Here is a 17,986-nt window from a genome sequence, read left to right as displayed (position 1 = left end):
GAGTATAATCAAGGCCCAGCAGCCAGGGTTCACCCCACAAGGAGAGTATTAAGAGGGCATTGAGCTATTAATAATATTTGGAAAGAAATACCAGCTCAGGGAAGAAGTCCTTTTGAGAAGAAAAGAAGCCATTTTCTGACAGCCTTGGGCAGGTGACCATGGCTGAAAACAACACTACATATGTCTTCTGGGCTGTTTATCTTTATTGTCACCATTTTTACAGGCAAATAAAGTATCTGTTCCCAAGAGAACCTCCCACTATTAAAACTTTCAGAAATCTCCTCCCTGCTATGATCACAATCACTACACACACACATACACACAAGTGCAGCTGTGGGACTCTCCTTCATTAATGTGACCTTTTCCTGCTCTGTCTAACCCTACATGGGGCTCTGGTGACAACTTGGGCCGATTTTTTCTGGAGAACCTAGTTCTTCACTCCTAAGTCGGAAGCATGTCCCCTTACCCTGCTCCATTCAGTGATCAGAAAATCCATGAGACAACCTTCTCCCTCAGAACAAAAGGGCTTCCAGGATGTTTCATAGGCTCTTCTCTGTGGGTTTGAAATTATACACAGCAGTGCCAAAGGTAAGGCATTTCTAGAGGTTTCTTTCCCTTTTTATTCCAGTTCTGGGTGTTTTTTAATTTTTTTATTCCCGCTCCCTCTCCCTCTTGTGGTATCTATTTGTGGCCTACAGCAATCACTTTAGACTTTTTAGACACGTCTGGATAGAGATAGATGACACAAGTGATCTACTTATCTTCCTTTCCCATCACCAATAAAAGTGACAGCCCGCCTAATTAGGCCTAATAAAGCAGCCGCAGAAAGAGTGGCGCCACGGCGATCTGAAGAGAGATGGCGCTGACCCGGAGATTCAGGTGCTGCCTTAAGGCGTTGCTGCTATTACTTTATCTCCAGTACATTACAGCTTGGCTCATGCCATATTCAAATGCAAGTAGCATGTTTTTCTCCTCAATTCTTAGATCAAGAACAAAAAAAAAAAAAGAATCCCATCTAATCAAAAAAGGCACTGACAATTTTTCAGCCCCACATTAAAAGCAAAGAGTCATTCAGAACAGTGCACTCCATATTCTATTTTATAATATCACTTTAAGCTATTGCTTTGAATCTCAGACATTTCTTTGTTAAGAAGGAAAATCAAAAATTCATCAGAAGAAGTTCTTTCTTCCCCCTTCTCTCTCTCTTTTTTTCTTCCAGGGCTAGCATGGGGTTTGGAGCTGGAACCAACATTTGTAGAAGTTAGGAGTCCTTAAGCAATTATTGGCGGTGAGAGTTTGACACGCGGGAGAGTTGTCAACAACTGACTTTAAACAAAGTGGAAGGAAAGAGAAGCAAATGGTGCTCTCAGCAAAATTAATACACAGGCCTGCAAATTAATGATGTCATTTATTTTTTTAAAGAAGGGGAAAAAATCTGAACTTTGCATGAAACAGAATTTTAAGTACATCTTTGCAAAAATTATCAGATTGTCAAAGGGCATCAAAGTGAACTGAGTCTGCAACTACTCATAATATTTCCACATATGCTAAATGCAAAATTTATCTTACTTTATTCTCCTATTCTGCAGCAATTATTTAAAGCTATTAGAAAGGGGAAAGTGTCCTTGATCTGAAGTGCCAATGCTCGTTCTATAGCATTTATAATACAAAATATAATCCCCTTCTCCCCCATTTAAGCAAGCATGCACGCACATGCACACACACTCTCACACACACACACACACACACATTCTCCTCTACTTACTATTGGCCAAATGCTACTTGCCCTGAGCATTCTATCTTACTTTACATCCATGGTTTTGACTGCTACATGTATCTAAGTAAGTTCCCCCAATCTCTACTTCCATCTATTAGTTCTGACCTTCTTCTTCTGTATCCAGAATGACACTTATCACCTTCTTAGCCTTACCCAATGTGAACCCTCTTCAAACATTCCTCCTCTCCCACGTTCCCCACCTGCAGTGGTAGTTACAGCTCCCCTGCTGGTAAGCTGTGGTCCATGGCAAGTTCTCTCTCTTTGCTGTGCTTGCCAAGACGGGGATGCCATGTGTAACACTCATGGCCATCATCCATGGATGGCTTGCCAAGTGTTATGAAGAATGACATATGCTGCATACAGTAGTTAATTACCCTGAAAATTCTGTGGAATAGGCATATTTTGTCCACATGTGCTAACTGGTGAAGGAACTTTCAGAAGTAATGTAATCTGTGCAAGGCTGCTCAGCCAATAATGTTCAGAACTGGAACTGGTACCTGCTGACTATTAGGACAGATCAGTTAAATGGGATGAGGGGGAGGGGCTTTAGAATTAGTGGCCAAGTTGTTTCACTTCATCATGAGCATCCTTACAATTTATGCACCCTAATCACTTCTCCTGAACAGTGGGATGGGCCTTTAGTTGAGTTTCTCGTCCCTACTATCCCTCCCAATATATCACATTATAAGAGCAATCCCCATTTCTTCACACACAGAATCTCTGGCTCTTCCCCCTATCAGCTGGGCAATGCTGGGAGACCCACTTCCCTTCCCTGAGGACCAGTTTCCTGTTCTATAAACAGGGATGCATGACATTGCCTTGTAGGCTCTGATCAGGATCAGAGAGGCTTCATGGAGAGGGCCTAGCACAACTGCCACAAACCAGAAAGCTCAATTAAGAGCAATTGCTGATAGAAGCAAAGTCCAATGCTGCAAAGAGCAATATTGCATAGGAACCTGGAATGTTAGATCCATGAATCGAGGCAAACTGGAAGTGGTCAAACAGGAGATGGCAAGAGTGAACATCGACATTTAGGAATCAACAAACTAAAATGGACTGGAATGGGTGAAATTGACTCAGATGACCATTTTATCTACTACTGTGGGCAAGAATCCCTTAGAAGAAATGGAGTAGCCATCATAGTCAACAAAAGAGTCTGAAATGCAGTACTTGGATGCAATCTCAAAAACGACAGAATGATCTGTTTGTTTCCAAGGCAAATCATTCAATATCACAGTAATCCAAGCTATGCCCCAACCAGTAACACTGAAGAAGCTGAAGTTGAACAGTTGGTTCTGTGAAGACCTGCAAGACCTTCTAGAACTAACACCCAAAAAAGATGTCCTTTTCATTATAGGGGACTGGAATACAAAAGTAGGGAGTCAAGAGACACCTGGATTAACAGGCAAATTTGGCCTTAGAGTACAGAATACAGTAGATACACTTATGTAAATCCTTTTTCACTCAGCATGATAGTTTTGAGATCTAGCCATGTTGCTGAAAACATCAGTAGTTCATTTTTATTGCTGAATAGTATTCCATTAACAAATATAATATGGTTCAGCCATACTGTTGTTGATGTACATACACCTGAGCTGTTTCCAGTTTGGGGCTCTTATGAATAAAATATTATGAACAACAACAACAAAAGAGCAATTGCTATTGTTATGACCATTCCTTTCTGTCACTCATACCTCACAACTCCTTGAAAGCACAGCTGATGAGGTCTGCTGGGAGGTCAACTGTCGAAGGAGGATAAGATCAGGCTTAGAATTTTATAGGCCTAACTGGATTGGTGAGTTTGCCATTTATCATCTTGTGATGTTCGGAAAATCACTTACCTTTCGAGCCCTCAGCTTTAGCAATGATAAAAACTGGGTATGATGACACTATATGAGCACTTAAGAGTTGGTGAACACTTCCCTGGTGGTCCAGTGGTTAAGAATACAGCTGCCAATCCAGGCGACATGGGTTCAATCCCTGGCCTGGGAAGATTTCACGTGCTGCAGGACAACTAAGCCCATGTGCCACAACTACCGAGCCTGCGCACTAGAGCCCACGGGCAGCAACTACTGAGCTCACATGCCCTAGAGCCCGTGCTCTGCAGCAGAGAGTAGTCCCTGCTCGCCACAACTAGAGAAAGCCCATGCACAGCAATGGAGCCCTAGCACAGCCAAATTAATTAATTAATAAAAAAATTTAAAAAGAATATGAGCGACCTAAAATTTCTAAAAAAGAATTTGTAAAAGTTCTAAATGTGATAACACAGAGAGAACCCCTAGTAATGCATATGACAAGCAGATCCTCTCATTAACCAGAAAGAAAAGGAGGGCCTACTATAATACTGCCTGTATTCCATGCCAGGCATGTGCTAAGTGTTTCACATACATTCTTTGCTTTAACCCCCCACAGCATCCCTATTAGGTCACTCCCTGAATCTCTATTTTATTTTATTTTTTTCTAATTTTATTTTATTTTTAAACTTTACATAATTGTATTAGTTTTGCCAAATGAGGCTTTTCTAGTTGTCATGTATGGATGTGAGAGTTGGACCATAAAGAAAGCTGAGTGCCAAAGAATTGATGCTTTTGAACTGTGGTGTTGAAGAAGACTCTTGAGAGTCCCTTGGACTGCAAGGAGATCCAACCAGTCCATCCTAAAGGAAATCAGTCCTGGATATTCATTGGAAGGACTGATGCTGAAACTGAAGCTCCAATACTTTGGCCACCTGATGAGAAGAGCTGACTCATTTGAAAAGACCCTGATGCTGGGAAAGACTGAAGGCAGGAAAAGGGGACGGCAGAGGACGAGATGGTTGGATGGCATCACCAACTCGATGGACATGAGTTTGAGAAAGGTCTGGGAGTTGGTGATGGACAGGGAAGCCTGGCATGCTGCAGTTCATGGGGTCGCAAAGAGTCGGACATGACTGAGTGACTGAACTGAACTGACGCTTAGGGAGACCATGCAATTACAGAGAAAGTAGCTGGGCTGGTATTTTAACCAAAGCAGCTTCCCTCTGCAAATAGCGCTCCAAGTGGGCTTAGATAATTTCAGAGCCCCTTTCCTCCCTCTGTGAAGACGTCACTGACTAACAGCTCCACTCCCCCCAGTCCCTTCCCACAGACTCAGCACACAAACACACAACTGCTAAACTCAGTCACACTAGGAAACCTTTCAAGCGTACACCTACTGCTGGCACCTACAAGTGTGCCTTTGTTTCTATTACTTGCATTGCTGTGCATCCCACTCTTTCGTCATCCACCCTCCTTATATTTTCTCAAGAACCATGATCATATTTTTTATTTCCCTTACCTCTCACTGGAGTTCAAAGCCAATCAGAAAGCATTAGTAAAGGTTGTTGATGGAGCAAATGTGGTCACAGGGTTTGTACCATCACAAGAAGGATGATTCATGTATGCCCAGGGCTCTTCTTCATTTTAAAGAAAGAACACTTAGCTGCCATGTCCCATCATTTGCACATAAACTCCAGACCATGTCATATTGAACAGAACAGAAGCTGGGCTTCCTTTGCAGCTACTAGAAGTCCTAAATGGATGAACGCTAGGTCAGAATGTTACCATTAAATATTTTTTACTATCTCTTTTTTTGGCTACGTACTCCCTGCTATTGATTCAGCATCTTTTCAATATCTCAGGGACTCAAATGTCAAATGATTCCTTCACAGATATATTTCTAACCTCCACACCCAAGTTTTAAAACACATATGTCATACAAGGAATCTAATAAATCCCCTGTTTTGTTTAGTCTGATCATCTTAGCCAGAAGCAATTAGAGAGCTGTATTAGTATTTGGTTCATTTCAAAATGTTTGGGCATGCTTTGGGTTCTGAAAATCCATACGGTAACTCTTGGGAAGAATCCTTAGGGCCCCTTAGAGGTGTGCTTCTGTACCCAGGCAACCAGAGCAATGCCTACTGACAAGCATGTTACAAGCACAGCCAGTCTGTGAAGGACTAATTATGGGAAAGAGTAGTGCTTCTCTTTTCTCCATTGCTGGTTAGAATCTACTGCAAGTGGAAGCTGGCTTTTGCACTCCCCATCACTGATTTGATGGACATGAGTTTGAACAAGCTCTGGGAGTTGGTGATGGACAGGGAAGCTTGGCGTGCTGCAGTTTGGGGTCACAAAGAGTCGGACACAACTGAGCAACTGAACTGAACCTTGGCTTTCTGCTCCCTCGTTTGCATATACCTTTTTTTTGTTTTGATACCACTGGTTTTTTAAAAAAATATTTTTAAAATGTTTATTTATTTGGCTGCACCAGGTCTTAGTTGTGGCATGCAAACTCTTAGTTGCAGCATGTAGGATCTAGTTCCCTGACCACGGATTGAACCTGAACCCCCTGCACTGGGAGGATGGAGTCTTAGCCACTTGACCATCAGGGGAGTCTCCCTTGAATACACCTCTGTAAGTAATTCATCAGCACACCAAATGCAAAGAAATACGCTTCTATAAAACACAAGTGGACCCTGAGGGTCTGGCATTGCTCTCTCAGGGATTAACGGGTAACAAATGGCATTAAAGCCTTTATTTCATTTTTTTGCCACACTGCTTGGCTTGCAGGATCCTAGTTCCCTAAACCTGGGCCTGGAAGTGAAAGCGCCTAACCTCTGGACCTCTGGGAGTTCCCAAGCCCTTAATGCAACGAAACCACGAGCTCTCCCGTGTACTCCTTTCCAAGGAAGGCACATATACACGCAGATGTATTGCTTTTAAAGGCGGACAATAGAGCTATGACAAGAACAAAAAAACTTCATCTGTAAAGAGTTTTGTCAATAACCCCCTGGCAAGGACGGGTCCTTCTCCTTTTGAAGGCCATGTGCTCAAATTCCAGAACTGTTTGGTGAACTCCAGGGCAAAATGGGAATGACATTCCTGGGATTTAATACATTGAGTGACTTTTGCATTAAGTACATCTTCCATATCACAAAGAGGTTTCCTCTGGTCTGTGAAGCCTCCCTCCTTCCAACACTGATAGCACTTCTTGCCAGACGGGAAAAAAATTGCTTTTTAAATATTGACTTTCTCAGTCACTGCCAAGGCCACCCAGTCAGCCGTGAACCACATTTGTTGCTGCCACCTTATATAGATCTTGAACTCCACCACTTGCCAAGCAGCATCTCTAGGGCAAAAGCAAAGTTACAGTCATGACCCAGAGCTGAGATACTAGGCATCCAAGCCAGAGGCAAAGGAATCACTGTCTTACTTCACTTTAGGAGTCACTACTGAACCTCAAACTTTTCACTCCAATGCTCCTGAGCCCACCTTGCCCTACGAAGTTCTTCTCTATCCTCCCTTCCTCCTCCTCATTATTATCATCACTAACACTTTTTTTTTTTCCTTAGAGGGGTTTTTGGGGGGAAAACGAATCTAGTGGTAAGTTCTTTTTTTAAATATTTATTTATTTATTTTAATTGGAGGCTAATTACTTTACAATGTTGTAGTGGTTTTTGCCATACCCTGACATGAATCAGCCATGGGTGTACATGTGTCATCACCACTGACAATTATTTTAAGAGTTACAGCTTTCCTGGTGGCTCAGATGGTAAAGAATCTGCCTGCAATGCAGGAGACTGAGGTTCAATCCCTGGGTTGGGAAGACCCCTAGAGAGGGAATGGCAACACATTCCAGTATTCTTGCCGGAGAATTCCATAGACAGAGGAGCCTGGCGGGCTACAGTCCGTGGTGTCACAAAGAGTCAGACATGACTGAACCAACTAACACTTTCACATGCTAGGCATTCTCTCAAATTATTTTACATATTACTACCTTCACGATTTCTAAGAATAACAGCTAATACTTGGATAGTACACACTGTCAGACACTGTCTTATAAATTTCACACACATAATCCTCACAACACTCCCAGTAGATAAGAACCCTTACCATCCTAGCTTCATAGCTGAGGAAACAGCACAGGGTAGTGAACACATAAGTAAGTGAAGGGCTGAACTTCAAACACAGGCTGCCTGGCTCTAGAGCCTGCTGTTCCCCTCTGATCCCAGGGGAAAGACAGACCTAGAGCAAGCAATCATATCTCCAGGCTTCTTTAGAGAGGGATTCAAAAGGGGTTTCTCTAGGGCTGAGTCTTGAAGGACTAGGAGGAGTAAGACAGGGAGAAAAGAAAAGGCAAAGTTTCCTGAAGGGAGGAAGGGTGTACACACAGACCTGGGGGAGGGCTTACTCAGGGGACTCCAGGCCCTTCTTGAAAGTCAGAGCAAAGGATGCAGAGGAGGAGGAGGAGGAGATAAAAGTAAAACGTACTGAACTCTGTCCGTGATGACCCTGCTGGCTCGTCTAAAGTTAGACTGCACCCTGAATGAGAACAATGACAGCCTCAAACTAATGCGAAACTAAGGGCACTGTTACACGTGGGTTTCCTTTTCAGAACGATTCCATGGTAGCCTTGTGGCAGCCATGCTAGACAAGAAAGGGAAACCAGGTGGGAAGCTATGAGCATAATTTAGGTAAGAAATGATAAGGCTTTGAATGTCAATGTCAGTAATTATAAACTTAGGAGAAAATTCTCAGTCTTGACCATTTTGCTAATGTTTTAATTAAAAATACCTGTCTAGATAGGGGGTTCCTAAAGCCCTTGTCCTTTAGAGCATGGGTCCCCAACCCCAGGGCCACAGAGCAGAAGGTGAGAGGTGAGGGACTGAGTGAAGTTTCATCTGTCACTCCCCATCACTCCCATTATTACTTGAACCATCCTCCATCCCCATTCATGGGAAAGTTGTCTTCCATGAAACCAGGCCCTGGTGCCAAAAACTTTGGGGACCGTTGCTAGAGTACTTCACTGCAGCCAACCCTTCTCCATGGAACTCACAGGTTAGTATCATATCTTGAAATCAAATGTAAATGAACTCACCATTTCACGTTTTATTATACTAGAACTCAACTGCTTAGCTATTATTGTTGTATAATATTAGTATCTACTTAATCAAAATATTAAGAGCTCATGTTTGTTTAATAAAAAAATAAAATCTTTTCCACCATTATCCTCTTTTACATGAAGCAACTTTTACCATAGGACTTCAAAGTACATCCCTATATCCCTATATATTATGTCTCATTTTGGGCCATGGTTCTTAAGTAAAACAGTGCCCATAACTTACCAGGAAGTCACAGGCTGGCTGACTTCTTACAACATCTGTGCAGATAAGTGATACCATGCCGGGCTCAAACTAGATGTTCATTAAGTTTTATTGAAAAGAAATGAAATCAATCCAATGAAAACCTATCATTGGACGTAGGCATGAACAATTTTCATTTAATACTTCACAAACCTACATGTTATCCCATAATGTCCTCACGAAAGTCTATGCCGTTTTACTTCTTTTCTTTGGAAAGGTCTCTTACCAGGATGCCTTACTATAGAAGCAGGGGTACAGTGACCAAGAGACTGGCAATCACTGCTAAGGGACTTGCAAGATTTACAAGAATGACTCCTGATTATCCTCACAATCACAAGGAGCAGGACTAGGGGACACTTGAAACAGGAGATAATTCAAAAATATTCCATAGACCACTAGGATTTTAGAGCCAGAAGACACTGGCCCAGAAAGGTGAAGGGGTTTACCTGAGGTCACACAGCCAATTAACAGCAGCCTGATTCGTAATTCCTAGACTTGTATTCTTTTCACTATTGCATGCTGCCTGCTCATTTTGTGTGAAAATATTAATAAAATATAATTAGAAACTTGATGGTATGTAAGTCAAAGATGTGTAAATAATGGTAAACCAGCCTCAAAAATCCTAATGTTTAGTCCTATTTTGATGCTTGCTTTTGGATGGCCACTTAATGTTTTTGAATTTCAACATTCCTGTTGGTCATAGCTGTAAATCCAGCAGCTCTATCCATGAGGCTGAATGCTTCCTCTTCCACAGCAGCTTCCCCTCTGCTCAGAAATCTGTGTCTCTAAGCCCTGTGTTCACCTCAACCTATAACCTCCTTTTCCTTCTTTCCTTTCATAAGCAAATTACCCAATAGAATCTACACTCACAGCCCCTACATGGTCTGGGTCAAAGGTGTCCCCACCAGTTCTCAGCTGTGCAACTTGGGGCAAGTCACTTAACCTCTCCATGGCTTGGTTTCCTTCTGTGTAAAACAGAACTATTAATAGTTCCTACAACCAGGTTACTGGAATGTTTAAATGACATAACGGAGACAAAGCATATAAGCATTCACTCAACAAATAGTTATCCATTGCCTGTTTCAGGAGGGATTCCGGTAGAGGGGATAGAGCACTGAACCTTCAAAATAAATGAGTTCTCATCTCCACAAGGCTTCAGAATTTCACTTTTGGGAGTTGTTCTGCACCTCCTCAACTCCTGTTTGGATGCTTACAATAAGGCCCTTTTACTTTCTTTTGGAACATTCATTTAAAAATTATTTATTTATCCATTTTTGGCTGCATCAGGTCTTAAGATGCTGCATGTGGGATCTTCACTGTGGCACACGGTCTTCGTTGCTCCACAGCATGTGGGATCTTATTTTCCCAATCAGGGATCAAACCCTCATCCCCTGCATTGGAAGTGTGGGTTCTTAACTACTGGACCACCAGGGAAGCCCCAGGCCCTTTACTTTCAAGTAAATAGAGTGTGCCTCTTTGCCTTAGAATTTAATGAAACTACAGTAGATTCTGAAACAACATGAGTATGAATTGTATGGGTCTACTTATATGTGGATAGTTTTCTAAAGTAAATATTACAGCACTACACAATCTATGGTTGGTTGAGTCCATGGATGCTGAACAGGCAGGTATGGAGGAACGTTATGTATGGAGGACCAGAGGGCTGGCTGTAAATTACACATGGATTTTTGACTACCCAGAGATTTAGTGCCCTTCACCCTGACCTTGTTCAAGGATCAACTGTACTGTGAAAACTGTTAAAAATTCAACACAAATATAAGGCATTTTATTAGTACTCCTCAAGTTTAAGCACAGGTCTGGCCACCCAATCCCAATATTGTCTTTCCTTCTTTGGGATGCTGGAATCTACAGTAAATTAGAATCTTCCCCAGGTATCTGAATAACAAACCAAGTAAAAATTATACGACTTTCTATTCGAGTCCCCAGGCCACAAATGTGCAAATCGGTTCAAAGTGAAGTCTCCCTCAATGAGATTTTCTTAACGCTCTTTGGAATCTGTCTCCTCATGCTGACTTGGCCCCACTCTGTGCTATATTACCCTCACGAGGCCAGAAGCTCCTGGAAGGCAAGGTGTGTATCTGGTTCACAGTCTCCCTCTCCCTGACACTTGCTTTGGCACAGAGCAGGCCTACAAAACTAGGTATTGGTGACCAGGCACCAGGAGCAGTGGAAGGGCTGAGCCCTCGGAGGGCAGTGTGTGTTGACGGCCAGCTCTCTGCCACACTCACCACATTCTCCTTTTCGGCCCATCTGTGTGCCTTATAAGTAAATAGAAAATGCTAACCTTAGCATATTCAAAAGAACGTTTTAGCATGCAGCAATTAGGTTATCTCTCGGTTATTTATTTCTTCGGCTTGTTATTAGCTCTGCGCAGAATATTATTCTAATTATGTCAGCCCAATCAGCAGTATTGCATGTCCAGGCTCATTTCCATTAGTCTGAGCTTTGTCTTTCACACTGTGATACTAATTCAATGAGACATCAAACATTTAAATCGACCCGGGATGCCGAGGTCAGGCGGTTTTGCCCTTCCACTCTATTAGCACTCGGGTGTAATTGTGTTCGTCACTCCCCACATGACGGATAGTATCAGGGTGACCATCGGAGCACAAATGAGCAATGTGCTAATATATTATTTTGTTCTATAATACCAATATGTGTTTATTCAGTGCTGGTGCTGGCCAACTTGAAACGCTCACTTTAATAGAGCCTCATCAAATGCTGCTACTCCCAGTGAAGTATTTGGAACATTTGCTAGATTTTCAAGGGAACTGGACCAAAGTAAGGAAAATAAAAATGGTTGCCAGGGAAAGGAACCATGAAGGTCTCAAAAGCCTCTAACAGCAACAGTGAGGACTTGGAAATCATAAAAACAGAAGGTACAATGCAACTCTCTTTCTCCTCAAAGCACTTTGCAAAAGTCTTCCATTCTGTGGTAAATAGTTTAAAAATCAAGGTGCAGCCTACGGTATCTGAACAAATACAAACTTGACCTGGAGTTAGTGGGCACTCTTGATTTTCATGACTCTGTTTTTGACAGTGAGGGAAATGGAGGGAATCGATAAGCCGTGAAAAGAAAAGTTTTGGGAAGTCTGTTAGTTTGTTTTTGTTTCCATGACAGGTAGATATCTGACAACAAATGCTGTCCCTGAGACCTCAATGAACCCCATCTGTGCTCTTACCTGTTATTTACTCTTGTCATTATGAGACTTGAATTTGAATATTAGTATAACATAGTGTCACCCAGAGAGACACAGTTTTGATCCCTGGGTGGGGAAGATCCCCTGGAGAAGGGAATGGCAACCCACTCCAGAATTCTTGCCTGGGAAATCCCACGGAGAGAGGAGCCTGGTGGGCTACAGTCCATGGGGTTGCAGAGAGTCAGACACAACTTAGCGACTAAAACAACAACTGCTACCCATAGCCTTAGTTTATTATTATTCCACATTTTAACATCTCAAAAAGTAACTAGGGAAGCTGGTTTGCCAACAAGTCCAAGTCAGTACAGCATACTGCCTGATCAGGAGGTACTGTGAATTCCAAGAGGAATTCTGTTACTGAGTCTCAAGGCCTTTTCACAATCACCATAGGGCATCTCAAAGTGTAAGTGAAAAACTGAAGGAACTTCCCTGGTGATCCAGTGGTTAAGTCTTTGCCTTCCAGTGCAGGGGGTGTGGGTTCAATCTCTAGTCAAGGAGCCAAGATCCCACACCCCTTGTGGCCAAAAATCCAAAACATAAAACAGAAGCAATGTTGTAACAAATTCAATAACGACTTTTAAAATGGTTCACATCAAAAAAAAAAAAAAAATCTTAAAAAAACAAAAACTTAAGCCTGGAGAAGTTGGTATCTAAGCTCAAGATCCCATAGCTTGTCAATGATAATGCCAGAGCCGGGTCTGGGTTTTTAGATCCCTGTATGGTAATAACCTGTTCTAAAACCCCCAGCTGTCTGCCCCCATCTCTCAACTGCAGGCCAGAAGTTCGGGTCAGCCCTGCTCTGGTGACATCCCTTATCCAGGCTCTGCTTCAATCTTGGCTCCACACACAGTCCATGTAGCCTGGGCTTGGCTCTTTGCCCAGGTGGACTTATCTATCTTCTCCAAATCATAAACTTCTTAAACTAATGCTTGCATGTGCAAAGATCTGCACTGAAAGAACGGAAGAGGATAAATCATCCCTAACCTCTACTGATAGGATCAATGAATTACACCAATATATGTTAATTGAAAATCTGCTCTTTATAAATATAGATAAAGCTAAAAAAGGTACAATTAAGTACTTTTTTAAAACTCACCACTGCTTTAAGTGACCCTTCAATGTCTTTTTGTTCTATTGATTTTGCCATTTTAAATGTAGATGCATCTTTTAATTTACTCTAAGGAATTAGCTGAGAATCACCCATTTTCTGTTTTGGTCTCAGTTTTGCATGCCAGAATTGCCTCTAATGTAGATTCCATCCAAGTTTAAGATACAAAGTTTTTGTAACTGGTCCCATGTGAGGAAAAATGGAACTTTTAATTTTATTACTGAAATTCGATGAGGAAACTGAAAGCAAACTCATAAAAAAGAATTTGATGCTATTACTAGTCAACAGTTTGGGTTCAAAAGAATGAGCGGAGCTTCATGTGGTTTAACAAATTTTCCCACAATATTTCTGCACATTGATACCTGCATATTGAAAGGAGCACATTAGACTTTTGTTCTCAAAAGATTGAAGTTGAGCAGAAATGCAAGCAGAAATAAGAGACCAACTCCAAGGTGAAGGTCCGCCCCCTGAGATGCGGACACAGAACTTTTGAGTTCACAGCACTTTGGAAAGGTGACAGGAGCAGTAAATAAACCATTGGATTAGATGAGAGGTCAGCAACCTTTTAAAAGGGGTATGCTCAAGAGTTGACCCCTTTCTTTCTGGCAGGCTACTCCCTTATGGACCACGTCTCTGCAAAGTAAAAAAAGGTTGAACTACCACCTGCCAATGATCAGCTCGGCGGCTGACCCTCCTGGCTACTGGTGGTCAAGCCATCCATGTGCATGTCAGAGAGCTTGGCTTAACCGTCACCTCAGGCAGTGATCGGTCAGGCTCCCTTGTACCAACATGGAGATGTGTGGTACAGAGAGGAAAATTCATCACACCAGCTTCCAACATACTTCTGATGACAAAGAAAGCACTGGAAGCATAAGATAGTAGATATGATAATAAAATAATTCATAATTCTTTACCAAAAGGAAGTGGGAAAAGGCTAAAAGACCAGAACATCAGAAAAGTTAGTGATCATATCCTACGCTTTCTTCCCCTCCTATCAAAAAGAAATCAGACAATGGAAATAATTGGACAAGTTCTCTCATGGGGGCAGGGTGGCACATGGAAATCATAGACTAGGAAATAAAGAAAAAAAAAACAAACCACAGTCAACATAAAATGCAAAAGTAGCCACTTATTTATGCACTCCTTCCATTTATAAAAGATATGTTTGAGCCTCCGGCTGCATGTACATAATAATTAGCGGTAATGAATATAAATGATACTCACAACTCAACCTGTTTACAGAGTCCCCACCCACACCCCTCTCCATATCATTCAGGGAAGAACTGGGTTTGGAAATGAGATATATGCTGTGTTTTGGAGCTTGACAATGACTCAGATGTTATCAAAACTGAGGACAAGGAAATCAACTAGCAATTAACATGGCATGAAAAAGCCAAATTCAAAGAATTTGGCACTTGGAGTCCTAGGCACTGTCACAAAGTAGGACCCTCTTTCTCTGCAGATATTTGTCCACAGAGTAACACAACTATTCCTGCACAGCCCAGCACCTGAGAGATGCTGAGGGCAGAAATTCAAGGAGCAACTGTAACAGCATAAGAGGTCTGACAAAAAGAACACAGAACATTAAAAAAAAAGATGAAGAAAAGAATGACACCTCCTTAGTTTATTGGGACACTGCCCTCTTTGTAGAAATAAACTACAAAGCTGTTTGCATTTATATGTCAAACTGAAGAAACTTTCCTAAAGTTTGCTTTTTAGTCATTCTTGATCATCTGTAACATATTAAGAGATGAGAGTGCAAAACCAAGCTAACAAGAACTGAAATGGATGTCCTTCCTTTAAAGTTCACTCTCAAAGCTCACTTTATTCCAATAACTACTGGACTTACATGCTACTCTTATTTATTCTTCCAAACAAGAGAGGACATCTGGTTTCCTAACTGAGAGGATATTTGAAGCCAGAAATTCATATGTATAAGAGGTTAATAGTAACAGCACAAAGACAAAGGCAAGAAGTAATATATAAAATGCTAGAGACCAAGTTAGTGTTAGTCACTCAGTCGTGTCTGGCTCTTTGCAACCCCGTAGACTGTGGCCCTCTGGGCTCCTCTGTCCATGAAATTCTCCAGGCAAGAATACTGGTGTGAGTAGTCATTCCCTTCTCCAGGGGATCTTTCTGACCCAGGGATCGAACCTGGGTCTCCTGCACTGCAGGCATGTTCTTTACCATCTGAGCTACCAGGGAAGCTGGAGACTAAAAAATCCCATAAAATCAGATATAAAATCTCTTGGAAATAGTATCCAAGGACTATTTAGTGTGAAGGAACACATCTTTATAAAACTCAATAAATATACCTGAGAATTTTACAGTACAAAAATGGGCTGGACTAGAAATGGAAAGATACTGATGTTTGGTATGTTTTGTTTAGTGAGAAATAAAGAATGCCACACATTTTAGGAAAGGTTCATATCCTCAGTTACATACATAAAACAAAGTTTGAGGGTTTAAAAAGGCCAGCCTTGGGTTTCCCTGGCAGTCCAGTAGTTAAGAATCTGCCTTGCAATGCAGGGGACACCAGTTCAATCCCTGGTCTGGGAAGATCCCACATGGACGGGAGAACTAAGCCTGTGTACCACAACTACTGAAGCCCTCGTGCCCTAGAGCCTGTGCTTGGCAACAAGAGAAGAAACCGCAATGAGGGGACCGTGCACCGCAACTAGAGAGCAGCCTCTACTCGTTGCAACGACAGAAAGCCCACGTGCGGCAACAAAGACCCTGTGCAGCCATAAATAAATATTAAAAAATCAATAAAAAGGCCAGCCTCAGGGAGTTGGAAAATTCATTTGCAGAACACCTCATTTTCCTGTGGGCCCAGGAACCAATGCTTCGTGCTCTGACATTCCTGAGAAAACTTTCCTCGCTGTTGGATACACTTCTCTGTCTGAGGATCTTACAGTCTAGGACATTTCACAAGCGGAAGGGCCCCGAGAGATCAGCAGTCTCAACCACTGAGAAAACAAGCCAGCCCAGGGTAAGGTGGGGACCTCCCAAAGTCATGCAACAACACAGGGGCAGAGGCGGAACCAAGGATCCAAGACTCCAGTGGTTTCTATGAAATTAAGTACGATGTACAAAGACGGCTACAAATTTGGCCCCTTCGAGCTTACTGCCCTCCTAGCTTAACCTTCTGAAGGAGAGAGAGAAATCACAAGAGGGGGCAGGAAGTACCTGGGGCATCCGGGCATGTGAATAACAAGAGGAAGCTGAGCTCGTGTCACTTGCTAGATCCTAAAGCCCAAACTTTCTCACTTGCCCTTGCTCTTTTCTCGCTCTAAACCTGTGCCTCAAACTTACCTCATCCTGGAAGCCCACCAGGCTAGTCTCTCCTGCTCGGAACTCTTCCCAGCATCCCAACCCTTCCACTGACCAGCCATGTGATAGCTGCCTGATGACTTAGGGCTCCATTTCTCTCTCTAAAAGATAGGAACACTAAGATCTACTTCCTAGAATGGTTGTGGGTTTCAGGGGAGATGATTTGTGTCAAGGGCCTAGCACAACATCTGACAAATAACATATGATAAGTAAGTGCTCAGTTAAAGAAAGATCTTAGTCCTTTATCTTGTCCATTATCACAAGAGCAAATAAATCTCCACAGCCAAGTTGTGGGGTGACTCTCTCTGGGAGACCTCAGCACATTATATTTAGTTTTTTCATTTTGTTTTTAATTGGAAAAGACCTTGATGCTGGGAAAGACTGAAGGCAAAAGAAGAGGGTGGCAGTGGATGAGACGGTTGAACAGCAACACCAACACAATGAACATGAACTTGGGCAAACCCTGGGAGACAGTGACGGACAGGGAAGCCTGGCAGGCTGCAATGAATGGGGTCGCAAAGAGTCGGACATGACTTAGCGACTGAACAACAAATGGTTGCTTACAACGCTGTGTTAGTTTCTACTGTTTCAGCAAAGTGAATCAGCTATATGAATATACGTAGCTCCTCTTTTTTGGATTTCCTTCCCCTTGACGTCACCACAAAGCGCTGAGTAGAGTTGCCTGTGCTATACAGTAGGTTCTCATTAGTTACTGATTTTATACATGTTGTTCAGTATTTTATACATAGTACTATATATGTCAAGCCCAATCTCCCAATTCATCCCACCCTCCTTCCCCCTTGATATCCATATGTTTGCTCTCTAGATCTGTCTCTATTTCTGCTTTGTAAATAAGATTATCTATACCAATTTTTTTCCGATTGTACATACATGCATTCAATAGGCAATATTTTTTCTCTAACTTACTTCACTCTATATGACAGTCTCTAGGTCCATCTGCCATCTCTACAGAAGACCCAATTACTTTCCTTTTTATGGTGGAGTAATATTTAGTTTTGCTACTCTGGTGTCCCTCTGGTCTGACCCCCCATGAGTTCCTGGAGACCAGGGCTCAACTGTACAGATGTCTTTGCATGTGGGTTGAATTGAAGTCTTCTCCTCTCTTGCCTCTCTTCTCTCACTTGATTGGAATCAGTTCCAGAACAGGGATTCTGTATGTTTTTTTCACAAATATGGTTAGCACAGGTTGGCTCCCTGGCACTGACTATGCCAAGCTGATAAATAGTAACTAAGTTTAAGGGTTGTTAGAATCGTTTGTGAGGCAATTTCATATACAGAAATTCAATTAATCCTCACAATTACCTTAGAAGGCAAGCAGGACTTTTATTATTATCCCCATTTTAGATAAGAGAAGAAAACGGAGGCTC

The sequence above is a fragment of the Bos javanicus genome, chromosome 10 (assembly GCF_032452875.1).
Source record: "Bos javanicus breed banteng chromosome 10, ARS-OSU_banteng_1.0, whole genome shotgun sequence".
NCBI lineage: Eukaryota > Metazoa > Chordata > Mammalia > Artiodactyla > Bovidae > Bos > Bos javanicus.
This window is presented reverse-complemented; position numbering follows the sequence as displayed.